We start from the raw sequence: 12,250 nt of genomic DNA, 5'->3' as shown, positions 1-12,250 counted from the left end.
CCGCTAACTTGATTTTGAGTGAGAAAGGTCTTTTGAGTTTTGCAGGATGACAGAACCACATATGGATGATCTTATGGCTGAAGGCGACCTAGCTGAACCTACGATGGAGCAAAAGCTGGACTTAATCATGATGCAATTGGACGAAGAACGAAGGGCTAGGCAAGCATTGCAAGTTCAACTGGCAAATTTACAAAGAGCATTTACCGACAAAGAAGAACCTCAAGCTGAAGACCTTATCCGACGTACCATCGACGCAACTCTCGAAGCTCAAACCATCCGCAAGGAATCAAAGATAAGTAAAAGAAGTTTCAAATTCCGTACTTTCAATGGCATACGAGAAGGAAAAACTGTTCTTGCATTTATTAGTCAGTTTGACGGCTACTTTCATGAGGAAACCTATGTGGAAAAAGATAAAATCAAGTGTGTCACTAATCATTTAGTGGACAGAGCATCTCTTTGGTGGACTGTAGTATGCAAGAGTATAGATTGTCCTGCTACTTGGGAGAATTTCAAGAAGAAGTTCATGCAGAATTTCCTTCCTCCACAATTTCATGAGAAAGCTATTAAGCAATGGGATCTTCTTCAGCAACAGGATTGTGAGCCTATTCCTCAGTATACAGAGCGTTTTTGGAATGCACTACTCCAGCTACGCATGCTTGAAGATGTACCTGAAGCGACACACAAGTGCAAGTATATGTCTGGACTCCTTGGGCATTACTACGCTGAAGTTAACATGTTCAAGCCTGCTACTCTTGAAGACGCAATTTCACTAGCTCACGACACTAAAGACAAGCTACGAGGTAGAGACAGACAACCACAGTAATTCCAAGCCAATGGTAACTATGGATCTAAGCAATTCAATTCCAACTTTAGAAGATTTAATCCAGGTCGTTTTTCTTCATCATCTTTCCGTAAAAATTGGGCAAAACCACCTACATTACCATCCAATGTCAATCAAAACCCTAAGCCTATTCCATAGCCAAACCCTAATGTCCCTAGACTTCCCGCCATTGCAAACAATGTAACCAACGCCAAGCCAATAGTATGCTATAAATGCCACCAGCCTGGACATCTAGCAACAAATTTCCATTCAAAGAAGCCACCTGCCCATATCAACTACCCTGGAGCAATGGACGAAGACGAACATGAAGATATGCCCGATTTCACAGAAGATGAGGATGACACTACTACTCCTTCGGATACTTTACCAGGTATGCCAACTTCAAATTCTTTATTGACTATGAAATGTTTGGTGCATGGAAAGGAAAAGATTATTTTGCATGATGACGGTAGCACTCATGATTTTATTTCAGTAAAATTAGTAAAAGAATTGAAGTTACAGGCTGTACCTACGCATTATCGCATCAAAGCAGCGTTCTTAGGCACTAGGTATAATGGTACACAGGAAGTGCATGACTTAGAGATTCAAATTGGTCAATACACTGAAAGAAGAAATTTTCTAGTTGTTCCATTGCAGTCGAGTGACATTATTTTAGGTATGCCTTGGCGTCACCAGCATAACCCTGATATAGATTATTCCACATATTCAATGCATATAAATTTTCAAGTAAAACCTATTACATTATATGGTATGCATGCATCTAATGTTTTTCCACTGCTTTCGCATACTCAAGCTAAACGTGCATTATGCAAGAGTAGTAAATCTTATCTCATTTGGGTGAATGAATTGCAAGTAAAAGACAATCATATGCACCCTAGGCATAAAGAATTTCTTGCACATTTTAAGGACTGTTTTGCCGAAGACCTACCACCTGGTTTACCTCCTTCACGTCCAGAAGACCATAAGATAGATTTGATCCCTGGCACACAACCACCTTGCAAAGCACCATATAGGCATAACCAGATAGAGCAAAAAGAAATTCAAAGTCAAGTTGAGAAATTACTAAATAGAGGATTGATTAGACCTAGTAGTTCTCCATTCGGTGCACCTGTTCTGTTAGTCAAGAAAAAGAATAATACCTATCATATGTGCATTGACTATCGAGCTTTAAATAAGATCACTGTAAAGAATAGGTATCCCATTCCTAGAGTTGATGACCTTATGGACAAACTGCAAGGATCTGCTATATTTAGTAAAATAGACCTTAAGTCTGGTTATCATCAGGTGAGACTAGATAAGTCTGACATATTCAAGACTACATTTAGGACACAGTTTGGTCATTACGAGTTTTTAGTGATGCCATTTGGATTGACTAATGCACCTGCTACGTTTAGTAGAATGATGAACAGTATATTTCTGAAATATTAGTATTGTGTAATTGTCTTCTTTGATGATATTTTGGTGTTTAGTCAAAATGAGAAAGAACATTATGAGCATTTGTCATTGGTTTTCTAGTTATTAAAAGATAATCAATTGTATGCAAATCCTGAAAAGAGTGAATTCTTTAAAATAGAAATTGAGTATCTAGGTCATATTGTATCATCTGATGGAATTAAAGTTGATCCTAAGAAAATAGATGCAATATTGAATTGGCCGGTACCTAAAAACGTGCATGAGTTATGCTCATTCCTTGGTCTTGCTAGTTTCTATAGGAAGTTTGTACGTAATTTTTCCTTACTTGCTTTACCATTAACCAAACTTTTGAAGAAATGAATTGTCTATCATTGGTCCAAAAATCAACAGAAATCCTTTGACTTATTGAAACATGCATTAACCCATGCCCCTGTCCTACAGTTGCCTGATTTTAATAGACCATTCTTTCTAGTAGTGACCGATGCTAGTGGATCAGGAATAGGAGTTGTACTTATGTAGGATAATCGTCCTATAGCCTATTCTAGTTGTAAGCTGAAACCCTCTGAACTGAAATATTCCACATATGACAAAGAACTATTAGTTGTTGTACAAGCATTAAGACAGTGCAAACACTACTTAATGGGTTCAGAATTTATGATTAAGACCGATCAGCAAAGTATTAGACATTTACTTAGCCAACCCCAAATCTCTGACCGACATATCAAAAGGGCCTCCTTTATTCAAAGTTTTCATCCTATCATTCAATACCAACCCGGAAAAGAAAATGTAGTGGCTGATGCATTAAGTAGAAGACCTGCTATTCATAATATTTCTGTTATATCTTTTGATTCTTTGATTGATATGAAAGATACTTATCATCAGGATATTACTTTTCATGCTGATTGGAATAAATTAGTTCAAAATAACTTGATTCCTATTGATTCATTGTTATATAATGATGGATTTATGTTTTATGAAAAGAGATTGTGTGTTACAATTCCATTCCGATATTTTGTTTTGAATGAAATTCATTGTCCCCCATATCAAGGTCACAAAGGTATCATATCTACTTTACGTACATTAACTGAAGATTTTTATTGGCCACATATGGACATTGATGTATCTAACTTTGTTTCTGAATGTTTGATTTGTCAAAGAGTTAAGAGACATCATGGTAAACAGTATGGATTACTTATGCCTTTGTCTATTCCATCTAAACCTTGGGAACAAATTTCTATGGATTTTATTACTAGTTTACCTAATACTAAATCTAACCATGATATGATTTGGACAGTAGTAGATAGATTTAGTAAACAAGCATATTTCATACCATGTAAGAAAACTTTAACAGCATCACAAGCAGCACAATTATTTTTGAAAACTGTTTTCACTAACCACAGATTGCCAAAAGTTATTATTTCAGATCGTGATTCTAGATTTTGCAACAACTTTTGGATTACTCTGTTTGCTAACCTAGGCACAAAGATTGATTTCTCATCTGCATTTCATCCACAAACTAATGGACAAACAGAAGCCACTAATAGCACTATTCTAGATCTTTTACGTGCATATACTATCTCTAAACCTCAAACATGGGACAAACATTAGCATTTATTACAGTTTGCATATAACAATACACCACACACATCTACAAAGAAAGCACCGTTTGAAGTGATTTATGGATATAGATTATCTACACCTGTTGCATCTTTGTCAAATAGAATTCAGAGTGCTGATGATATTGCTAGTATGCATAATACTATTTTTGATGAGATTAAAAACATGATTGTCAAAGCCCAGCAATCATATACCAAACAAGCCAACAAGAAAAGACAAGCAATGAATTTCAAAGTTGATGACTATGTTTGGTTGAGAATAGAAAAACGTAGGCTACAAAGTGTATATAGACACCCGGTTGTTAAATTATCCCCTAGATTCTATGGACCATTTCGGATCATTCATAAAATAAATGACAATGCATTCAAGTTAGAATTACCACCTCACTGGATAATTCACAACACATTTCACATTAGTTTATTGAGACCTTTTAGAGGCCAATTACCTGTACACCCTGTTTATGAAAATCCACCTTTGTTAGAGGAAGAGACTGAAATACTTGAACCAAAAGCTATCATAGATACTGACTTTATGACCACTAGAACTGGCCGAAGATATTCCAAATATCTAGTTAAATTTAAGAACCACCCTATAGAGGAAGCACAATGGATGCACGCTAGAGACTTAAATGCTTTCCCCACTCTGTTAGCTCCACATTGAGCTAATAGCAATTGAGGTCAATTGCTATCCCACCCGGGGGTACCAGGAGGCATATTTCACGGTGGATTCCGTGCCACGGTGGATTCCGTGAGATTTTACGGTGGATTCCATAAACTTTGATGACCGGGGCTCATACACAAAGTGGATTCTTTGTGCGAGAAGTTGATGGGGACGCCTGTCCTTTTCGGGCATTTCATTAATTTAGTGTGTACATGGGTGATTCCATAGTGGGTGATTCTGCAAAATGTATATTAAATTAATAAACGTTTATGAGTTTAGAGTGCGCACTAGTAATAAATTAAGGTTAGGATTTATTTCTAACCAGTTGATTTATTTATGTAGCTGAAGATTGCTAGGTATTCACTTTTGCCGGTTTAATTGTATTATTTTACTAACGATTATGAATGCTTCAGTTGATGTGTAGAGATAGCAGCAGTGGCAGAGGAAAGCATTGGAGGATAGCGAGTATTCGATTTATGGATTATATTTTGATAGGCGCCGCACCTATATTTTGTCACGCCTATTTATTGAGGCGTCGGTTATTTATTATTATTTTGTATGTGCATGGGCGCACGATTATGTTATTTCTATTTGGACATTGTATTGGGCGTGCCAGACTCTTTGGGCACTGTCCATTAGCTTTATTCCTATTTTGTGTTAAAGCAAACTCAAAAGCTAAAAGCTTGCTATTTTGTAATTTGGGCTATTATTTGAGCTTGAAGATGAATAATACATAAAATACATGCTTTGTGGAGTGCTCACACAAGGCATGGGGGGAGATTGCACCCAATTGGTCTCTTGCTCTTGTCGTTCATGCTTTTTACCTTGTAATTTGTGCAAAAAGTAGAGTTCTATTGTTCTTGGAGACCTTCCGGCATTCACTACGCGAGCGTACAACTTCCGATCTGCGCACCACACTTATATGGTAGCCCATGTTTGCCCATAGTAAAGAAAGTAACTCCCATGTAGCATTCTTTTCCAAAGAATCCTCTCTATTTACATTGGCCTCTTCAACTTACGACTACCATCCTTAGTCATAGCATCTACATGCCAAGAAGGCTCACCACAATCTGTGAGCATAACATAGTCTAGAGACTGAGTATATCTATTTGGTAGTTTAAAAACCCTTGTAGACCTACATAAAAGTGCCTCAGTACGCATCGTTGGCTATCCCACTTGTTTATCCTGTAAGACATGAGGCTATCCACCAACATCCCTTTAGATCTCCCACCTTAGGCATTAATAGGCTGTCCAAGCCTTGCATCATGTGAAATAGGACATATAATGTACTCACATTCTAGTTGTCTATCCTCTTACAATATCACTCTATGGATCTCAACCATTTTGATAGGATGCTTAAGCATGTTATCCTCATTAAAGATTGTATAATGGTTGTATAGTATCCTTCTAGATTCATCATTCCACAAGTGATATCCCCATTTCACGTAACTTTCCATAGCCAAGAAGAATGCATTTCTTAGAATTAGGATAAAGCTTACTCTGCTTGTCCCTAGGTATATTCATAAATGTCTCATAGCCAAGAACACACATGTGATCATAACTAGGTTTCTTGTCAGACTCTTTGCTACCATCATCATTCCTCAAGCACTTAATAAAATGCCAAGAACTTTTTAAATTCATCTAGCATCACTCTTCTTGTGAAAAGGATAATCCCAAACCTTCCTTGTAGCATCATCTAGAAAGGTGACAAACTAAGATGCTTTCCCCAATGAAACAATGGGCATTGGCCCACAAAATCACTATGAACCAAGTCAAGACATTCTAATCTTCTACCCCCATTATCTCTCTTATGTGAAGTGTTAGTTTACTTTCTAAAGAGACAATGCTAGACAAGGAAGATAGTTCAAATAGCACAAAGATTTCCTTCTAATGACTAACATATGCCCCAAATGATGATGACATAAAGAAATAGATGGCTATTTAGTGAGGACTACAACATGGTCTTTAATACTAGAAACTTACAAACTATCAACTTTTGGCCCTTTGGCCATAGCAAGATATCTCTAGACTAATACCCAGACTCATGATCATTCGCATATTCACTGAAAGTACAATTCATTTTTGTAGTTTTTCCTCGGCTACTATTGATTAAGCATGCTATGTTCCCTTGGGAAAAGTTCCATTGTCAATCTACAAATGTTCATTCTCATGATGCCTAAGACCTCGTTTAAAGAGAGAGAATGCATTGGCACAAAGGCCATACATACTCATGCTTTGAATGTACTTATCAAGTTTGTAAAAAACTAAAGAGAGAGAGACAGAGACAAAGACTAGGCTACAAGGGAAGCAGCCATGCTCTCTCTTCAATCCATTATCTTCCACAGTCAACTGTTCATATAAGACACAAAACATACAAAATCAAAGTAACCTAGATGTAACCATGGTTGAGTTAGTGTGACCCAACCTTATTCAGCTAAGGTAAACAAATGATCATGATCTTGACTCTTAGCACTTCCCCTCAAGCTCAAGTTTCGATACTTCACTCTAAGTAGTTCTCTGAAATGCACAAACTTATCTTTACCCAATGACTTGGTAAAGATATTTGCAACTTGGTCTTCTGTCCTCACATTGACCAAAACAATGTCACGTGCAATCACTTTTTCTCTGATAAAGTGATAGTGTACCTCAATGTGCTTAGTCCTAGCATGATAGACATGATTACTCGCTAAGAGCACACTACTCATGTTGTCACAATAGAGTGTGATAGGCCTGACGTGCATGCCCAAATCATCAAGAAGCTTCATGAGCCATGCTACCTCACATGTAGGTAGTGTTACACCTCTATACTCTGTCTTTGTACTAGAGAGTGAAATTGTAGGTTGCTTCTTACTGCTCCAACTAACCATACTACTACCAAGGGAAAAATGCATAGCCACTAGTAGATCTCCTATCATAGACACTTCCTGCCTAGTCAACATCTGTATATCCTGTAAACTCCAAAGGCTTACCATGATCATAGAATAGACTCTAATATGATGTAGCCTTCACATATCTCAAGAACCTCCTCACTACATCCAACTAAGGCTTCATAGGCTTCTACATGAACTGGCTAATCAATCCAACTGAATAGCTAAGGCCCGGTCTAGTAATGGTAAGGTAAATCAGGCTACCCACCATTTGTCTATAGACATTGACATTCTCAATCTCATGTCCAACATCTGCAAGTAGCTTAACATTTTTCTCCAATGGAGTGCTCAAAGATTTGCAATCCAACATAGCATACTTGGTTAGCATGTATTGTGCATATTGCTTTTGCAACAACCAAGTACCATGAGGTGTAGAGACAACCTCAATTCAAAGGAAATGCTTCAGCTCACCCAAATTTTTGACTTGAAATTCAGCATGTAACACTTCCTTGATCTCTCCAATTCCCGTGACATCATCACCTGTAATGATCAAGTCATCTCCCCAAAGATGAGTAATATCACATAACCAACCCTTTTCTTCTTTATGGATAGGCTATGATAAGCCTTGCCCATAGTGAAACCAAGTTTTTGTAAGCATGCACTTATCTTAGCATTCCAAGCTCTAGGTGCTTGCTTCAACCCATACAATGCTTTCTTCAATCTATACACACGTGTAGGAAAATTTGGATATATATAGCCCTTGGGTTGATCTATGTATACTTCCTCAACCAAATCACCATTGAGAAAAGAATTCTTCACATCCATCTGATACATACTCCATCCTCTAGATGTTGCCAATCCAATCATAGTTCTCACAATTGCCATTTTAGCAACGGGGCTGAATGTCTCCTCATAATCAAGACCATATTGTTGTGCATACCATTTTGCCACAAGTTTTCCCTTGTATCTTTCCAATGTGCCATTTGATTTTCACTTCACCTTGTATACACATTTCCAACCAATAGGCATTTTTCCTTCAAGCAAATCAACCAAATCCCAAGTGTCATTTTTAGCCAATGCTGAATATTCCTCATTCATTGCCTTAAACCAATGATAATCCAAAATAGCTTCAAAAAACTTTGTGGGTTCTTTGAAGCTAGTGACATTTTCCATAAATGCATAGTGCCTCACTATGTAGCCACTGTATGTAGTAAGCCTATCCATAGGCTTCTCAATTCTTTTTTATCTCCTCAACTCAGGTGTAGTATGAGACTCTCCTCTCTTATGAGGTGGTACATATCTATGTCTCACACCAGGAGTCACAACTGATGGAATACCAAACTCACTATCTAAGCTGTCAATACCAAGTGAATCATAACCAAAAGCGAGTGACCCTATAACATCATCAAGTTTTCATTTGCCTTTATCCACATTTCTCCTCCCCACATTGACATACCTGTGTTAGTGGTGGGTAAAGATGCTAAAGTCCTTAATCTACCTGTCCAAGGACTAACTGATGTACTAGCATCTTTAGAAGGCCCAAAACTTTTTGCACTCTCATTTGTACCTGCATGTACATCAGTCTCCTGACAAACATCATCATCATTCATCAAGATGGTCTTCTTCTCATGCAATGACTTCAGCTCATCAAATATTACATCTCTTGAGACCAGTGTCTCATGAATAGAAGGATTGTAGCATTTGTAAGCCTTCCTATCTTGTGCATACCCAATAAAGATGGCATTTTTTGCCTTTGGATCAAGCTTATTTTCTCATTTAGAACATGTACATATGCCAAACATCCAAAGACCTTAAGATGATTAATGTCAAGCTTTATCCCATAAAGCCTCTCATGAGGATTCACCTCATGTATCCTTGTTGTTGGTGTATGATTCATGACATACATAGCAATCATGATAGCCTCTGCCCAGTATGCATTTGGTAGGCTCTTCTCATTTACCATGGCTCTAGCCAATTCTGCCCTATTTTTCCTTTCTGCCACACCATTTTGTTGTGGTGTGTACCTACATGTAAATTGCCTCTTTATTCCATGGGATGCCAAGAAGTAATCAAAGTCTTTAGACATATATTCTCCACCACTATCAGATCTCAAGCATGAGGTATAGCAAGACAATTCTTTCTCCACATCTCTCTTGAAGTCCTGAAAGCAGCCATGACACCACTCTTGTGCTTCAACGCATACAACCATGTGTACCTACTATAGTCATCTATGAATGGCACATAGTAACATGATCCCCTAAGAGATGCATTCTGTGAGGGTCCCCATATACTAGAATGTACAAGCTGTAATGGTCTAGTAGTCATGCTTACATGCCTCATAAATGGAAGCCTTGATTGCTTCCCAAATTGACATGACTAACATACATGTCCCAATTCCACATGCTTGAACTTAGGGAGTCCAAGTACAACTTTCTTTGTCAAGATTTTGGGAGAGAAGGAAGGAGTCTCACTTGTATCTTTCTTGCTTGCACAATGGGGGAATACACACAAGGGTGGAGGCTGAAAACAGTTTTCCTCTTCTTAGTTGTGTAAGCCAAAAGAACTCTCATACAAAGAAATAGAAGAACCCTATATATGGGTCTCAAACCAAACTCAACTAACTAAAGTGGCATACTAACCAAGCCACGAACTAGAGTAGATAAGGATAGCTGCCATCTAGCTATTATTCATGGGCGATATACCAACCGCGTCTACAACTGACAAGTCGGTGACATAAATGCACAACGGTCACCCTAGCATATCACGAGTGGAGCTCGATATCTCAACACTCCCCCTCGAGCTCAATCCCAATTCCTGCACACCAAGCAGGTCTCTAAACTTGCGCAGCTTCTCTGCGCCCAATGCCTTCGTGAATATGTCAGCTACCTGATCCTCTGTGCTGACATAAACTAGATCAATAAGACCTAGTAAAACCCTCTCCCGCACATAGTGATAATGCACCTCAATGTGCTTTGTTCTAGCATGATAGAATGGGTTATTTGCCAAGTGTATACTGCTCATATTGTCACAATAAATGACAACTGGCCCATCTGTAGACTGATGCATATCATAAAGTAGCTTATGCAACCAAGCTACCTCACATGCAGCCATTGTTGCACCCCTGTACTCAGCCTCTGTGCTGGACAAGGCGACTGTAGGCTGTTTCTTGCTGCTCCAAGTGACTACAGCACTCCCAAAAGAGAACACATATCCACTGGTAGATTGTCTATCAGAAATGCTACCAACCCAATCAGCATCAGTGTATCCATGCAACTATATCTGAACCCCGGTCTCATAAAATAGTCCATACTGCAATGTGGACTTCACATACCTGAGTATGCGTCTAGCCGCATCCAAATGCGGTTTCCTTGGAGCCTGCATAAACTGACTTACCAATCCAACAACATAGCTCAAATCTGGCTTGGTAATGGTCATATAAATCAAGCTTCCTACTATGCGTCTGTACATAGTAGGGTCTTCCAGAAGCTCACCTGCATCTACGCTCAGCTTCACATTCTGCTCCAAAGGAACTAAAATAGGCTTACAGCTTATCATCCCATATTTGGACAGCATGTCCAATCCATACTGCCTCTGCAAGAGCTGTATCCCACTTGGTGATCTAATCACCTCAATCCCCAAGAAATAACGCAGCTCTCCCAAATCCTTCATCTCAAACTTTTACTTCAATAGCATTTTCACATGAAGGATATCTTCATCACTGCCACCTGTCATAATCAAATCATCAACATAAATGACAAGTAGCATGATACCTTTCTCTATTTTTCTCACATAAAGTGAGAAATCTGCCTTGGAAATCTGAAAGCCAATCGTGACAAGATACTGTCCTATCTTGTTAGACCATGCTCTAGGTGCTTGCTTCAAGCCATACAATGCTTTCTTCAACTTGCAAACAAACTCAGGATGAACAGCATGCACATAACCTGGTGGCTGCTCCATATAGACCTCTTCTTGCAAATCACCATGCAAGAAGACATTATTTACATCCATCTGATGTAAAGACCATCCCTTTGATGCAGCCATAGCAATGACTGCTCTTACGGTTGCCATCCTTGCAACCGGACTAAATGTTTCTTTATAGTCAATGCCATATGTTTGTGCATACCCCTTGACTACTAATCTTGCCTTGTATCTATTCACAGAACCATCTGCATTGTGCTTCACCTTATAAACCCACTTACAGCCAATTGCATTCTTACCTTTAGGCAAAGGTACTAACTCCCATGTAGCATTTGCTTCCAAGGCATCCATTTCTTCATCCATGGCTTTCTCCCACTTTTCTTTTCCCATGGCTTGCTCAAAAGAAGTGGGTTCCGGTTCCTGTATCACTTTGACCATATATGCATAGTGAATGGCTGTAAATCCATCATATTTCAGCCTATCCACAGGATACCTATCTCTCGTAGACCTGCGTAAAATAGGTTCACTCCCAGGTGCTCTCAAAACATCCCTGGTCTTTCTTACTCCAGGTGTAACAATAGAAGGAATATCCAACTCATCATCAATGCTCTGTTCTGAGCCACTGGATTCACCATCCACATAAGAGTGACCTGCATTCACATCAAACATGGGCTGATCAACCTTCTCTTTTCCTTTTCGTGATACCTGCATACCACTATCTGCATTGCTTTGAGAAGATTCTCCTGATCTCAATCTGCCTGTCCATGGCGAAGAATGTGAACCACTGCTAGAGGACGCTCCAGGTCCACTAATATTTTGTGATTGCTGCTATGAATTCTGTGCAGCATTACCATTTTATGCATCTACATCATCAATCACATTTACTGGTTTATACCAGCTACTTATCTCATAAAAAACAACATCTTTGCTCACT

This window comes from Lygodium microphyllum, chromosome 23, assembly GCF_053477565.2.
Source record: "Lygodium microphyllum isolate KBCC chromosome 23, Lygodium_microphyllum_v1.1.10, whole genome shotgun sequence".
NCBI lineage: Eukaryota > Viridiplantae > Streptophyta > Polypodiopsida > Schizaeales > Lygodiaceae > Lygodium > Lygodium microphyllum.
The sequence above is the reverse complement of the archived record's forward strand: the minus strand, read 5'-3'. Positions refer to the sequence as shown.